Consider the following 16,249-nt stretch of genomic DNA (forward strand, 5'->3'; position numbering starts at 1 on the left):
TGGGTGTAGGTGAAACTGCTGTTGCGCCTGCAGCTGTGCTCGCAGGGATGCTGGGTGGCTCCGCATCAAACCGGCGAGGTGCGCGTGGACCTCTGTCGGGCTGCGCCCTGGGTGCGCGAGCGTGCCGTGTTTTTGCTGTTCCGGCTTGTATGTGCGAGGGCTTAACGTTTGATTTAATGCATTTCCTTTAACGGCAGGCTGTAGTTGGGCTCTAGATGGTATTCCTACGTGGGCGCAGGAGCTGTGGAATGGTTAAGCTGTTGCTGTGCCTCCAGGTGACTTGTTCAGTAACACTGTTTTTCCAGGTGCAGATGGATGAGTCGTGCAGGGCAACGGAGGAGAGCCCAGGGGAGCGCTGTAAGAAGGTGAGTCTGTGTGTAGTACTGGAGGGAAGATGTGACTGATGGCTATAGGGCTCCATTATGGGTTTTACTCTTTTTTTTTTTTTTTTTTGTGATCTGAGGGTGCTAAGCGATGAGCCGAGCGTGATGTGGGCCCTGGAGGTGAGTCAGGCAAGGTGACCGGTGCTTGGTGGGCTGGAGTAGGTGTTCTTTTTCAGGTTATTCAGGGTTTTTTCTCCTTCTCTTCACTTTCCCATCCCAATTTGGGGCCGATTCCCTCAAACGGGGACTTCCCCCTGTGGGGCTGCTTATGCAGCCTGGGAGCTGCTGCCTGGGCACAAAAATACCTCAAACCCCTTGACTCTGGGCCTGCAATGAGGGGTGAAAATACAGGAAGAATTCTGGTGGAAAGAAAACAACTTGGGGCTTCTGGGAAAGCCAACTCCAGCTGGATTTGTGCGGCTGGAAAGGAAAAAAAAAAGGGGGTGGGGGGAAGGAACAACAACCTAAAAGCACCCACCAACCATTCTCATGCACAAAACCGAAAGTGAAAATGACCATTTTTTGTAGGGCAAAAGCACAAAAAATCCCCACAGAACTCAGTAGTTTGGAAAAGCAACCCCAATTATTACATTATGTAAAGAAGGCGGGGGAAAAAAAAGGAAAACCAAACCAAAACCCGATCACAACCCTGATGCCACATGCCTACAAGCAGTTCCTGGGGCTTATTCTGCGGGGGTGGGAACCCAACCTTGTTCCCCAGGTTTGCTGTGCTGCTTCTCCTCCCTCGAGACACTTTGCTGTTTGGTGCAGAGGCAATGAATGGCGCTGCTGGGGCTGCGAGGGGGAAGGGTGCAGAGGAATAGAAGCTCTGTGGATGCAGCCAAGTTACGGTTTCTGGATGGTATTAATCGAGAAGAGTAATTCAGATAATGCTGCTGCCCAGCGACCAGAATTGGGTACTGAGCCCGGGAGCCGTGCACGCGCGGTGGCGTCCCTGTGATCCCCATTGCTCTCTCCGCAGGTAACAGCCCTGCGATGCTGCAGTGCCTGCGAGGTGATGCCGCCGTGCTCGTTGCTGCTTCCTGGTAAGGAAAGGCCTCCTCTGCTCTTGCTGCAGCGTGGTGGTGTGTCGGACACAATTCCCTGTGTCGGGTGAGGCCTAGGGCTGCCGGCGAGGTGAGCGAGCCCCTTTGGTGGGTGCAGGGGTATCTCCTTGTGTGCCTGTACTACTGGGGCTGGTGGGATGGGAAGCTTCAAATGACCCGCCGAGGCAGGCTTCTGGTATGCTAAAGGCGAGCGGGTGAGGGCAGCCCTAGGAGTTACCCGGGAGCTGATAGAAGGGAAGAGGGAAAGGAGGAGGAGGATGATGACCTTTTCCCCCTGCAGCTTCTGGGTGCAGAAGATGGCCGACTCCCCAGCTCACCAGAGCTCCCCCTCAGCCTCCCCTGGCCCCCCTTGCCCCGTGCGCCTGCCCCCAGCTCCAGCACGGGCGAGCTAGGCTACGTGCCTAGGAAGCCTCATCTGGTAAGAGCTGTAAGACACCCACGTATTCTCTTCAGGTGGAGGACGGCCTAGAGTCTGGAGCTGCAGAAGAGGCAGGGAGGAGAGGAGGGGAAAGAAGCATCTGAACGGCTAAATTGTGCCAGCAGCGCTGAGAGCGAGAGTCGCGGTGAGTCCTGGGCCACTGGGGCCCCGTTGCCTCTCTTGTGCGTCCTGGGCCCTCCCTGTCTCTCCCCCGGCCCCCTCTCTTTCCTTACCTGCTGCAAAATTTACTTTTTTTTTTGCGTCCCCCCCCCCCCCCCCCCCGCACCTTCTTTCTCCATCTCGCTCTGAGTGTCTCCCTGCCTCCCTGTCTTTTCAGTCCTCCCTCTCTCTGTCCTGTAGCCTGTGGCTCCTTTTTCTTTCTCCGCCTCTCTCTGCCTGGCTCTGGCTCCGTTTTTTTTTTTTTTTTATTCCTCCTGCTCTGTCCTGTAGCCTGTCGGTGTTTTGTTGTTCTCTGGCTCTCTTGATCTGACTCCCTGTGTTACCGAAAAACGCGTTAAAATCGGAAACGACTCCTCAACACCAATTTAGTATTAAAGAGCAGGCATTCTTTATTCGTGGCGCCGGATGCACGGGGGATCGCTCCTCCTGGCGTGCGTACCTCACGCACCTTTCCCGTACAATTTGTAGATCAATGTTTTACGTATTCATACATATTCATTATTGTCCTGTCTGCTGATTGGTACAAACTTGCTCGTTCCGTATGTAAATCGCTGCGCAGGCTCGGTTGTCCTCTTCCGTTGTTCTCTTCTGTTACTTGGGTCGGTGGTGGTCTGTGAGTCGGTGGTCGCGATCTCCCCCTGCCGGAATTACCTTTTAGCTTCTCGGCTCTTACTCTTGGCAGTCTTGGCTAGTTTTCTCAGTCCGCTAAGCGAAACCGCGTTTTGTTATCCTTTTCTGACAGAAGCACGTTGTCTGTTGTTCTGCTGACATTAACGATCGCCTACGGACTAAAATGCAGATCGACAGATACGCTGATTGGTACGCTCCATGTTCCCGTAATGGAACGCCGTCTCTGGTTGATTTCATCACTTTGGTTACATTTCCCCTGTTTGGAAGTTCTGAAATAATAATTTTCTCAATACTTCCATCCTAGATCAATAATATTCCACTATGTCAGTTTAGTGTTTGCTTCATGTTCTGAAATTTTTCACTTGATTGTGGTCTCCAGGGTGTATGCAGGTCCCATTTTCTACCCAAAATTTTATTAATTTGTTGAAGTACCTCTGCAAAAAAATGTGGTGCTCTATCAGAGGACATTCCCGTTGGCACTCTAAATCTTGGTATTATTTCCTTCAGCAACGTCTTAACTACTACTCTAGCTTTGTCGGTGCAGCACGAGAAAGCTTCTGGCCATCTAGAAAATTTGTCAATCAGCACTGACAAATACTGCTATATCTATTTTGTCTGGGTAACTCAGAGAACTTAATTTGCTAATAATTTCCGGGAGAATTTTTTGTTTTGTTACTCCTAAAGGTTGTTTCCTTTGGTTCAGGGGATTATTTCTAGGACAGATTGGACACTTAGCTACTATGGGTTTAACTATTCTTGTCATGCCTACACACGCTACAGATGTTTTTAAACTCAAAACCGTAGCGCCTACAGCCTAATGTGTTTGCTCATGGTTTTCTTTTGCAAGTTCTGTCATAACTTGTGGGGTTGTTGTTGTTATTACTTGTTTTTCTGGTGTTACCTACCATCTCTCTGTGTTTTGTGATGCTTCCAATTGTTCTGCTAATTGCTCATCCAATTTATTATATCTCTGTTTCAACTTTGGAATTCTGATCTGTTTTACTGGTACTAGTGCAAGGATACCTTGCTCTGCAGTCCTCTTTGCAGCTTTATCGGTCAGTCGTTTGCTTATGTTTACAGCCGTCTGGCCAAATTGATGAGCTTTGCAACGCTTTACCGCCACTTCTTTTGGTTTCTGCACGTCTTCCGGAAGTTGGAGAATTTCTTCTTTATGCTGTATTGATGATTCTTGGGCTGATGGCAGTCCTTTCTCCTTCCCAATAGCTCCATGATCGTGGATCACACCAAATGCACGTTTGGAATCAGTCTAGATATTTATCCTTTGTCCTTCTGCCATTCGCAGAGCTCGCTTCAATGCTACCAATACTGCTTTCTGTGCTGAGGTGTTTGCAGGCAGCACCCCTGACTCCATTCCCTCGGCGGCGATAACGACAGCATATCCGGCCATTCGCTTCTCTTCTCGCCCAGAGCTTCTTCCATCTGTAAACAACTCCAGATCAGGATTTTCCCAGAGGTTTGTGTCTCAGGTCTGGTCTGCTGGAATAGACTTGTTCAATAGTTAGCAAGCGATCGTGTTCTAAATTGTCCGTAAGGTTTTCTGTTGTTAAAAACATAGCAGGATTCAGTATAGCAGTAGTCTTCGATTCCACATCGTCTTGTTCTAACAGAACAACTTGATATTTCAACATTCTGCTAAGGGATAGCCAACGACCCCCCTTTTGTTCTAAAACAGTCACCGCTATGTGCGGGACATATACTGTCATCTTCTGTCCCATTGTTAACTTTGGGGCTTCCCGGATCGGCAGCGCTGTTGTTGCTACTGCCCGTAAACACCTAGGCCATCTTTTACTCGCGTGGTCAGGTTGTTTGGAGAAGTAGCCCACAGGTCTCTTCCAGGTTCCCAGTCGCTGTGTCAGCACTCCAAGGGCTAAATGTTGTCTTTCGTGGACAAACAACTGAAAAGGTTTAGCGAAATCAGGTAGGCCTAATGCAGGGGCCATCATCGAGGCTCTTTTCAGTTCTTTGAATGCCGTTTGGCATCCGGGCGTCCAGGTTAAATATTTATCCTTTTGAGTCTTTCAATGCCTCAAATAATGGTTTTACATACAGTCTATAGTTCAGAATCCAGAGCTGATGCTATTTCATTGTTTTCAGAAAAGCTCTCAGTTCCTTCGGGCTGCTAGGTTCGGGAATTTGACAAATAGTTTCTTTCTTTTCACTTTCTAATTGTCTTTGTCTTTGAGATATTTCAAATCCTAAATAAATGGCTGCTTCTTTTCCTATTTGGGTTTTGTTTCTGGAAACTCCGCATCTTCCTTGGCCCAGAAAATTTAAAAATTTCAAAACATTTTTCTTTACTTTGTGCCGCTATCAGAATGTCATCCGCATTCTGTAACAAGATGCCTCTCCCTGGGTTCTGTTTTTTCTATATCTCTAATTTTTTTTTGCCAGCTGAGTCTCAAGTATCGTAGGACTATTTTTAAATCCTTGTGGAAGTACGGTCCATGGTAGCTGTGTCTTTCATTCTGTGGTGGGGCTTTCCCATTGCAAAGCAAATAGGCTTTGACTTTTTATGCCTGGAGGTATGCAAAAGAAGGCGTCCTTCAAATCTAGTACAGTAAACCATTTATGCTCCTCCTTTAAAAGAGGTCAGTAAAGTGTATGGATTAGCTACTACCGGATGTATATCTTGGACCACCTGATTTATAGCCCTTAAATCGTGAACTAGCTAATACTCTTTGCCTCTAGATTTCTTTACTGGCGACACAGGAGTACTATATTCTGATTCACATTCCACTAAAAGCTCATATTCTGAAAAATTTTATAATTAACTTCTGTAATCCTTTTCGAGCCTCTCGCTTAATAGGGTATTGTTTTTGTCTTATGGGCTTGGCTCCAGGCTTTAAGGTTACTTTTACCGGCTCTGCCCACTTAGATCGCTCCGGAGCTCCGCTCGCTCAAACCAAAGGAATTACTACGTTTTCCACTTCCTCGGGAACCCGTTCCTCCCTGGAGGAATCCTGTAACATAAACGCTCTCGCCTCTGTGGCTTTTGATTCTGGTATTAGTGATTTAATCTCTCCATCTTTAAAAGTTACTTGAGCATCTAATTGACCTAATAGATCTCATCATAACAGAGGCAGTGGACATTCAGGCATATGCAGAAACTGGTGAGTTGCCCATTGCTTCTCCAATTTAAACTTTAATGGCTCTGAGAGGGGCTAATTTTTCTTTGCCCTGTTGCGCTAGCAACATCTACTGATTTATGATCAAATTTCTCTTCACGTGTATTCAATACCAAATAAGTGGCTCCCGTATCTACCAAAAATTCTATTTCTTCATTCCGTAGCTTCAGTGTAACCAGGTGTTCAGCTAGGGTTGATTCCCCTGGTCTCCTTCATGCCAAGCTACTTCAAGCATTTAACCCAGATCTCTGGATTCAGGTTGTTCTAGTTTCTGAAGGTTGTTTTCTCTCCCCCCGCCCCCATCTGGGGCTGATTGTCTTATGAATATAGAGACCAGCTGAATTGCTTTTTCTGGTTTTTCTGGGTTCAAATGAGTATATTTTCTGGTGGTCACCTTCAGTCTTTCCATAAAGGCTGAAGGGGACTCACTTAATTCTTGTCTCACTTCATAAATTTTGACCAATTTATTGCTTTTGGCATTGCTTGTCTTACTCCAAATAAAATCTCTCTCTGACATCTAGTCAACATTCCCCTGGGTCCTGGCTGATTAGGGTCCCACTCGGGATTTGTAGATGGAAAATTCTTATTCATTGTTCTCTGTAAATTCCCGTTAGCATGTGCTCCCTGCACCTGCCTTCTGGCTGTATTCCATACTATTTTCTTGTCAGTTTCATCAAGCGAAGTATCCAGTATCACAAGTAGAGCAACACTCTTTCAAGTTCTCACCACGTTTTCCTCTTTTCAGAAACATTGCCGTAGAATCTTGTGGACATACCTCACGCTGTTTCTGCTGCTCGGGATGATTCCACGGTGTAAAGAACAAATCAACATATGCCACTTCTTCCCATTTGCCTTCCCTTTTTACAAAACAACATTAATTGCAAGATGGTACGATATTGCAATGTCTCGTGTTCTGGCCATTTGTGCCCACCTTCCAATTGATACGTTGGCCACCAATGATTGCAATATTCAATTAATGGTTTCCGAGTTAGTGGGTCACCGCCCCCGACGTCTTTCCAGTGCTTCAAAATACATCGCAAAGGTGTTCCCTGTGGGATAGGTTTCCTACTCAGTAATGCTCCCGTCTCCCAGTCGACTAGTAGTTGTGATAGTGCACTATCACAAATACTAGTCAGAGGGACTCCAACCCCCGTTAGCGGTCTCACTGGAAATCTGCCACTGGGATCTGTAGCCCCCTGCTAGATATCCCTGGAGACTTCAACCCCCTGTTGAAGACTCCCCTACCCTCGGGTCCCGCTCCACAGGCTTTCGCCTAGCAGAGACTTACCAACCGAGGCACCTCTTGGCCCCGACCCTGCGTGGCTTTCGCCGCGCCTTACGGGCAGGCCTGTGGGACTCAAACCCGCTATCCTATCCTATGTGGGAAACTAACCCCACGTATTATTCTACCTAAGTTTCTTCTTCAAAGAATGCCTTGTTTACCTCAATCCAGGGGATCTTGCTCAGAATTCTCTGGCCCGGGGATCGGAAGCTCTCCCGGAGAATTCCTCGGGGCCGGCTGCAGGTCCCACGATCCCACGGATCCGTCGAGATTCAAAAGCAGGTTCCCACCTGGGGTGCCAAAACTGTTACCGAAAAACGCGTTAAAATCGGAAACGACTCCTCAACACCAATTTAGTATTAAAGAGCAGGCATTCTATATTCACGGCGCCGGATGCACGGGGGATCGCTCCTCCTGGCGTGCGTACCTCACGCACCTTTCCTGTACAATTTGTAGATGAAAATTTTACATACTCATACATAGTCATTATTGTCTTGTCTAGCGATGGGTACAAACTTGCTCGTTCCGTATGTCAATCACTGCGCAGGCTCGGTTGTCCTCTTCCGTTGTTCTCTTCTGAGTAGGTGGTGTTACTTGGGTCGGTGGTGGTCTGTGAGTCGGTGGTCGCGATCTCCCCCTGCCGGAATTACCTTTTAGCTTCTCGGCTCTTACTCTTGGCAGTCTTGGCTAGTTTTCTCAGTCCGCTAAGCGAAACCGCGTTTTGTCATCCTTTTCTGACAGAAGCATGTTGTCTGTTGTTCTGCTGACATTAACGATCGCCTAGGGACTAAAATGCAGATCGACAGGTGCGCTGATTGGTACGCTCCATGTTCCCGTAATGGAACACCGTCTCTGGTTGGTTGATTTCATCGCTTTGGTTACACCTGTTCCTGTTGTTCAGTTTCTTCTTTTTTGGCTTTGTGTGATTCTCTCTGTGATTCTGTTTTTCTCTGCCTCGCTTTTCCCAGCTCCCCGTCCCTCACTTTTAATGCCCGTTATCCTTCACCAGCACACTCTCCCTTGGTTCCCATCCTCGTTTCTGAATTCCTCCTGCTTTGCCACGTAGCCCGTGACTTTTTTCTTAATCTCTCTCTGTCTGCCTCAACGCTCCCCCCGTGCTTTTTAATTCGTCTTCTCTGCTCTGTACCCTGCTACTGTTCTTGCCTTTCTGAGTTCTTCTCTGTCCAGCTCCCTTGCCCTATTCATGAATTCCTGTTCTTCCTGCAGCCACCGCTGTTCCCTGTGACCTCCATCTCTCTCTGTCCAGCTCCCTGTCCCTAGGTTTTAATTCCTGCCTCTGCCCGCTGTAGCCTGTCTAGATGTTTCTCTCGGCCTCTCTCTCTGTCCGGCTCCCTCTCTCTGTGTTCTAATTCCACGTTCTCTGTCACGTGGACCCGTGCTATTTGTTTGTCCTCATCTCTCTCTGTCCAGCTCCTTGCTGCGACGTTTTATTTCCTCATTTCCTCCCTCTCTGTCTTTGTAGCCCATTGCTGTTGGTTTGTTTTTTTCTTTTTTTTCACTTGTTTCTTCATGTGTCTCTGTCTGCCTCCCAGTCCCTGATCTTTAATTCCTCCTTCCCTGTAGGCCGCTGTTCCTTTTTTCCATTCTACATTGTGTTCTCTTTGGTCTCGTGTTCTTATTCATTGATTCCCTCCTCGCTGCCCTGTGGCTTGTCCCCATTTTATTGTTGCTTCTCTCTCCCTCTCTCTGGCTTCTTGCCCCTGTTTTTAAAATTCCTCCCTCTCTTCTCTCTTCCCTGTAGGCCGTGTGATCTTTAGCCTTTCTCCATCTCTTTCTGCCCAGCTCTCTGTGTCTATTCATTAATTCTTCCCTCTCTGCCCTGTAGCCTGTAGCTTCTGTCCTTTCTCCATCTTGCTGTCCCTGGCTCCCGCGTGACCCTATGCTAGAATTGTTTCTCTCTTCTCTCCGTACGCATTGCGATTCCTTTTGCTCTCTGTCTCCCTTTGGTTTTTTTCTTTTTTTTTTTCTGGCTCCCTGTCCCTAATTCTTAATTCTCTGCCTTCTCGTGCCCCATGGTTTGTTCTGTGGGGTTCTCTCGCGGTTCCCTCGCAGTTCCCTCCAGTCCATACTGGGCTATATTGGTCTAGTCCATACTGGGCTATATTGGTCTGTCCCGGCTTCCTCCCACTTCTTTCCCAGTGCCTCACAGTAGGTCCCGGTTCCGTCCATGGGATGAACTGTGAGGGAACTGTGAGGGAACTGTGAGGGAACTGTGAGGGAACTGTGAGGGAACTGTGAGGGAACTGTGAGGGAACTGTGAGGGAACTGTGAGGGAACTGTGAGTAGGGGGGCGGCCCCCCGGGCCCCAGCCCCTCCCCCCCGCCTGGGGCCAGGCCCCGTGGCCGCCGGCCCCTTCCTCCTCTGCCCGCTCCCGTCGCAGACGGCTCGGTATGTGTCACGAGCGGCAGCCGCGTTCAGCAGCTCTCGGAGGGCGCGCGGCTGTGCCCGGCCGTGACCGGGGCCCGCAGGGGTTTCCCGCTCGCCCCGAGAAGGCGCTGGCCCCGAGCCGGCGCGTCCCGCCCCGCCCGGCCCTCGGCGCCCTCGCGAGCTGAGCGCGGCCCGGCCAGCAGGGGGCGCTGGCGCTCACCGGCTGGGCGCGGTGGCGGGGCCGGTGGGGGCCGTTCCTTCCGGCCGCCCTTTAAGGGCCGCCCCGCGGGGCTCGGACTTCCGGTGGCGCGTGCGCGGCGCGTCGGAGCGGGGGCGGGAGCGGTGCGTGTGGAGGCCGAAGGGCCGGTGCGTGTGGCGGCCGGGTCGCGAGGCGTCCCTGTGCGGTGCCGGGGCCCCTCTGCGGCCCGGCGTGGGAAGCCCGTGGCCGGCGGAGCCTGCTCGGAGCTGGGCGGGGAGCGCCGCGGCGGTCCGGCCGCCGGCAGCCATCCCCTGCGGTGGCCGGCAGCCCCTCGGGACGCCTGGAGGCCTGGCGGTGCCCGAGCCTCGCCTGCGGCAGCCGCCTGAGAGAGCAGCGCGGCCGTGTCCGGGGGCCGGAGAGCGCTGGTGGGTGAGTTCGGGCCGCGGGGGGCGGGTGTGTGTCTCCGGGCGGGGCCGGGGGGCTCCGTGCCCCGCAGAGGAGCCCCGGTCGGGCATCGTTCGCTTCCGAACAATGCAGGTCTGTCCCTGGTTATTTTCTGTGTACAGTGTTTCGGGCCACCTGAAAGCCTTTGGCCGGGTAGGTTTGGTGCGGGGCGATGGCAGGTGTGGACCCTGAAAGATCTCGGGTGGGGGGCGTGGGAGGTATTTCTTGCCTTAAAACTCTGAGCCCACCTCGTGTGTCATGTCGTGTTATCATGTCGTGAGTCTCGTGACTGTGGCAAATGGCTGAGTCGGGCGTTTTCTGATAACTAACTTCTGAACGTGTGCGTATGTAGGCACGGGGAGATTTGTGCAGGGTGACGGAGCCCCTTGTGCTTCTGTGCTAATGTCTACCTGTTCTAGACCTCCAGTGTTGGAAAGCCTTTGTTTAGTGCCTAGTTGTGGCTGCGTAACTGCTGTTGCGCCTGCAGCTGTGCTCGCAGGGATGCTGGGTGGCTCCGCATCAAACCGGCCGCCGGGCGGCCGGGTTGTGCCGCAGAGCATGCCGGGAGCTGTAGTCCTTGCGGCTGCCGGGCGGCCGGGTTGTGCCGCAGAGCATGCCGGGAGCTGTATTCCTGGCGCAGTGGCTGCCGGCCCTGTCACGTGGTTCGCCGGGCATGGCGGGAGGCGCGGTCTTCCGGCGCTCGGGTGCCGGGCGGCCGTGGCGCGTACGGTACGCGAGGTGTATTTTTGGGGTTGGCTTCGTGTTGATTACTGGGGGCTTGCGGGTGCGGCCGCTTCCCGAGAAGCGGTGAGTTCCCCGGGAGCTGACAGAAGGGAAGAGGGAAAGGAGGAGGACGATGACCTTTTCCCCGTGCCCAGGGCGCAGATGATGGCCGCGTCCCCGGCCCACCGGAGGTCCCGCTCAGCCTCCCCGGGCCCCCCTTGCCCCGTGCGCCTGCCCCCAGCTCCGGCACCTCCCCATAAGCGTGCTGCATAGCCTTAGGCCGCCCCCAGGCCCTGTCGTGAAGGCAGCAAGCCGTCCCTCAAGCGCACTGGATTCCCCCTTGGTGCAGGGGCCCTTAGCAGTAGCGTGGGGAGGGAGCGGTGTGTCCAGAAGCCCCTGCGGAAGGAGAGGCTTTGGCCAGGGTCGATCGACGGTAATGACGGTCACTGTTTCTTCTTTCCCTCTCCCAGAAACCGTGCTGAGGACGTGGTTGTCTGTCCTTCCCCCGGGGATGCCGTTGCCTGCGGCCGTCTCAGGCTCGCGTGGCTTCTCTCTGCCCGTCCTCGCCGTCCTCGCAGCGCAGGGCCGAAAAGGGATAGACAAAGCCCTTCCCGGCTGCGGACAGGAGCTGCCTCAGCTGAAGCTGGAGACGCCAACGAAAGGTAAAGAAGAAGAAACTGAAGGTGCTCTGGCTGCCAGCTGCCTTCCTGCCGCAGGCAAGAGAGAGCCTGTCCATGCAGGTGGGGGAGGAAGGATCCCCCTTCATAGCCCGCAGCGGGCCAGGCCACCAACGTGCACCGTAGGGTCTGTACGCGTAACCCGGAGTTGGGTACGGGCGTGTAGTGCACGAGCGAGCTAGGCTACGTGCCTAGGAAGCCTCATCTGGTAAGAGCTGTAAGACACCCACGTATTCTCTTCAGGTGGAGGACGGCCTAGAGTCTGGAGCTGCAGAAGAGGCAGGGAGGAGAGGAGGGGAAAGAAGCATCTGAACGGCTAAATTGTGCCAGCAGCGCTGAGAGCGAGAGTCGCGGTGAGTCCTGGGCCACTGGGGCCCCGTTGCCTCTCTTGTGCGTCCTGGGCCCTCCCTGTCTCTCCCCCGGCCCCCTCTCTTTCCTTACCTGCTGCAAAATTTACTTTTTTTTTTTGCGCCCCCCCCCGCACCTTCTTTCTCCATCTCGCTCTGAGTGTCTCCCTGCCTCCCCGTCTTTTCAGTCCTCCCTCTCTCTGTCCTGTAGCCTGTGGCTCCTTTTTCTTTCTCCGCCTCTCTCTGCCTGGCTCTGGCTCCGTTTTTTTTTTTTTTTTTATTCCTCCTGCTCTGTCCTGTAGCCTGTCGGTGTTTTGTTGTTCTCTGGCTCTCTTGATCTGACTCCCTGTGTTACCGAAAAACGCGTTAAAATCGGAAACGACTCCTCAACACCAATTTAGTATTAAAGAGCAGGCATTCTTTATTCGCGGCGCCGGATGCACGGGGGATCGCTCCTCCTGGCGTGCGTACCTCACGCACCTTTCCCGTACAATTTGTAGATCAATGTTTTACGTATTCATACATATTCATTATTGTCCTGTCTGCTGATTGGTACAAACTTGCTCGTTCCGTATGTAAATCGCTGCGCAGGCTCGGTTGTCCTCTTCCGTTGTTCTCTTCTGTTACTTGGGTCGGTGGTGGTCTGTGAGTCGGTGGTCGCGATCTCCCCCTGCCGGAATTACCTTTTAGCTTCTCGGCTCTTACTCTTGGCAGTCTTGGCTAGTTTTCTCAGTCCGCTAAGCGAAACCGCGTTTTTTCATCCTTTTCTGACAGAAGCACGTTGTCTGTTGTTCTGTTCGCATTAATGATCGCCTACGGACTAAAATGCAGATCGACAGGTGCGCTGATTGGTACGCTCCATGTTCCCGTAATGGAACACTGTCTCTGGTTGATTTCATCACTTTGGTTACATTTCCCCTGTTTGGAAGTTCTGAAATAATAATTTTCTCAATACTTCCATCCTAGATCAATAACATTCCACTATGTCAGTTTAGTGTTTGCTTCATGTTCTGAAATTTTTCACTTGATTGTGGTCTCCAGGGTGTATGCAGGTCCCATTTTCTACCCAAAATTTTATTAATTTGTTGAAGTACCTCTGCAAAAAAATGTGGTGCTCTATCAGAGGACGTTCCCGTTGGCACTCTAAATCTTGGTATTATTTCTTTCAGCAACGTTTTAACTACTACTCTAGCTTTGTCGGTGCAGCACGAGAAAGCTTCTGGCCATCTAGAAAATTTGTCAATCAGCACTGACAAATACTGCTATATCTATTTTGTCTGGGTAACTCAGAGAACTTAATTTGCTAATAATTTCCGGGAGAATTTTTTGTTTTGTTACTCCTAAAGGTTGTTTCCTTTGGTTCAGGGGATTATTTCTAGGACAGATTGGACACTTAGCTACTATGGGTTTAACTATTCTTGTTGTGCCTACACACGCTACAGATGTTTTTAAACTCAAAACCGTAGCGCCTACAGCCTAATGTGTTTGCTCATGGTTTTCTTTTGCAAGTTCTGTCATAACTTGTGGGGTGGTTGTTGTTATTACTTGTTTTTCTGGTGTTACCTACCATCTCTCTGTGTTTTGTGATGCTTCCAATTGTTCTGCTAATTGCTCATCCAATTTATTATATCTCTGTTTCAACTTTGGAATTCTGATCTGTTTTACTGGTACTAGTGCAAGGATACCTTGCTCTGCAGTCCTCTTTGCAGCTTTATCGGTCAGTCGTTTGCTTATGTTTACAGCCGTCTGGCCAAATTGATGAGCTTTGCAACGCTTTACCGCCACTTCTTTTGGTTTCTGCACGTCTTCCGGAAGTTGGAGAATTTCTTCTTTATGCTGTATTGATGATTCTTGGGCTGATGGCAGTCCTTTCTCCTTCCCAATAGCTCCATGATCGTGGATCACACCAAATGCACGTTTGGAATCAGTCTAGATATTTATCCTTTGTCCTTCTGCCATTCGCAGAGCTCGCTTCAATGCTACCAATACTGCTTTCTGTGCTGAGGTGTTTGCAGGCAGCACCCCTGACTCCATTCCCTCGGCGGCGATAACGACAGCATATCCGGCCATTCGCTTCTCTTCTCGCCCAGAGCTTCTTCCATCTGTAAACAACTCCAGATCAGGATTTTCCCAGAGGTTTGTGTCTCAGGTCTGGTCTGCTGGAATAGACTTGTTCAATAGTTAGCAAGCGATCGTGTTCTAAATTGTCCGTAAGGTTTTCTGTTGTTAAAAACATAGCAGGATTCAGTATAGCAGTAGTCTTCGATTCCACATCGTCTTGTTCTAACAGAACAACTTGATATTTCAACATTCTGCTAAGGGATAGCCAACGACCCCCCTTTTGTTCTAAAACAGTCACCGCTATGTGCGGGACATATACTGTCATCTTCTGTCCCATTGTTAACTTTGGGGCTTCCCGGATCGGCAGCGCTGTTGTTGCTACTGCCCGTAAACACCTAGGCCATCTTTTACTCGCGTGGTCGAGTTGTTTGGAGAAGTAGCCCACAGGTCTCTTCCAGGTTCCCAGTCGCTGTGTCAGCACTCCAAGGGCTAAATGTTGTCTTTCGTGGACAAACAACTCAAAAGGTTTAGCGAAATCAGGTAGGCCTAATGCAGGGGCCATCATCGAGGCTCTTTTCAGTTCTTTGAATGCCGTTTGGCATCCGGGCGTCCAGGTTAAATATTTATCCTTTTGAGTCTTTCAATGCCTCAAATAATGGTTTTACATACAGTCTATAGTTCAGAATCCAGAGCTGATGCTATTTCATTGTTTTCAGAAAAGCTCTCAGTTCCTTCGGGCTGCTAGGTTCGGGAATTTGACAAATAGTTTCTTTCTTTTCACTTTCTAATTGTCTTTGTCTTTGAGATATTTCAAATCCTAAATAAATGGCTGCTTCTTTTCCTATTTGGGTTTTGTTTCTGGAAACTCCGCATCTTCCTTGGCCGAGAAAATTTAAAAATTTCAAAACATTTTTCTTTACTTTGTGCCGCTATCAGAATGTCATCCGCATTCTGTAACAAGATGCCTCTCCCTGGGTTCTGTTTTTTTCTATATCTCTAATTTTTTTTTGCCAGCTGAGTCTCAAGTATCGTAGGACTATTTTTAAATCCTTGTGGAAGTACGGTCCATGGTAGCTGTGTCTTTCATTCTGTGGTGGGGCTTTCCCATTGCAAAGCAAATAGGCTTTGACTTTTTATGCCTGGAGGTATGCAAAAGAAGGCGTCCTTCAAATCTAGTACAGTAAACCGTTTATGCTCCTCCTTTAAAAGAGGTCAGTAAAGCGTATGGATTAGCTACTACCGGATGTATATCTTGGACCACCTGATTTATAGCCCTTAAATCGTGAACTAGCTAATACTCTTTGCCTCTAGATTTCTTTACTGGCGACACAGGAGTACTATATTCTGATTCACATTCCACTAAAAGCTCATATTCTGAAAAATTTTATAATTAACTTCTGTAATCCTTTTCGAGCCTCTCGCTTAATAGGGTATTGTTTTTGTCTTACGGGCTTGGCTCCAGGCTTTAAGGTTACTTTTACCGGCTCTGCCCACTTAGATTGCTCCGGAGCTCCGCTCGCTCAAACCAAAGGAATTACTACGTTTTCCACTTCCTCGGGAACCCGTTCCTCCCTGGAGGAATCCTGTAACATAAACGCTCTCGCCTCTGTGGCTTTTGATTCTGGTATTAGTGATTTAATCTCTCCATCTTTAAAAGTTACTTGAGCATCTAATTGACCTAATAGATCTCGTCATAACAGAGGCAGTGGACATTCAGGCATATGCAGAAACTGGTGAGTTGCCCATTGCTTCTCCAATTTAAACTTTAATGGCTCTGAGAGGGGCTAATTTTTCTTTGCCCTGTTGCGCTAGCAACATCTACTGATTTATGATCAAATTTCTCTTCACGTGTATTCAATACCAAATAAGTGGCTCCCGTATCTACCAAAAATTCTATTTCTTCATTCCGTAGCTTCAGTGTAACCAGGTGTTCAGCTAGGGTTGATTCCCCTGGTCTCCTTCATGCCAAGCTACTTCAAGCATTTAACCCAGATCTCTGGATTCAGGTTGTTCTAGTTTCTGAAGGTTGCTTTCTCTCCCCCCGCCCCCATCTGGGGCTGATTGTCTTATGAATATAGAGACCAGCTGAATTGCTTTTTCTGGTTTTTCTGGGTTCAAATGAGTATATTTTCTGGTGGTCACCTTCAGTCTTTCCATAAAGGCTGAAGGGGACTCACTTAATTCTTGTCTCACTTCATAAATTTTGACCAATTTATTGCTTTTGGCATTGCTTGTCTTACTCCAAATAAAATCTCTCTCTGACATCTAGTCAACATTCCCCTGGGTCCTGGCTGATTAGGGTCC

At 49.9% G+C, this 16,249-nt stretch overlaps 1 long non-coding RNA gene across 1 annotated transcript in view; it reads left to right on the forward strand.

Moving 5' to 3' along the window:
• Positions 1–1,378: 1,378 nt before the first annotated feature.
• LOC142051019 (uncharacterized) overlaps positions 1,379–16,249 on the forward strand; it is a 107,378-nt gene continuing 92,507 nt past the window's right edge. Inside the window, exons 1-3 of the long non-coding RNA XR_012658254.1 lie at positions 1,379–2,013; positions 11,331–11,522; positions 11,781–11,890. This is a non-coding gene — a long non-coding RNA (uncharacterized LOC142051019). The remainder of the gene's footprint in view (positions 2,014–11,330; positions 11,523–11,780; positions 11,891–16,249) is intronic.

The sequence above is a fragment of the Phalacrocorax aristotelis genome, unplaced genomic scaffold, assembly GCF_949628215.1.
Source record: "Phalacrocorax aristotelis unplaced genomic scaffold, bGulAri2.1 scaffold_77, whole genome shotgun sequence".
Taxonomy (NCBI): Eukaryota; Metazoa; Chordata; class Aves; order Suliformes; family Phalacrocoracidae; genus Phalacrocorax; species Phalacrocorax aristotelis.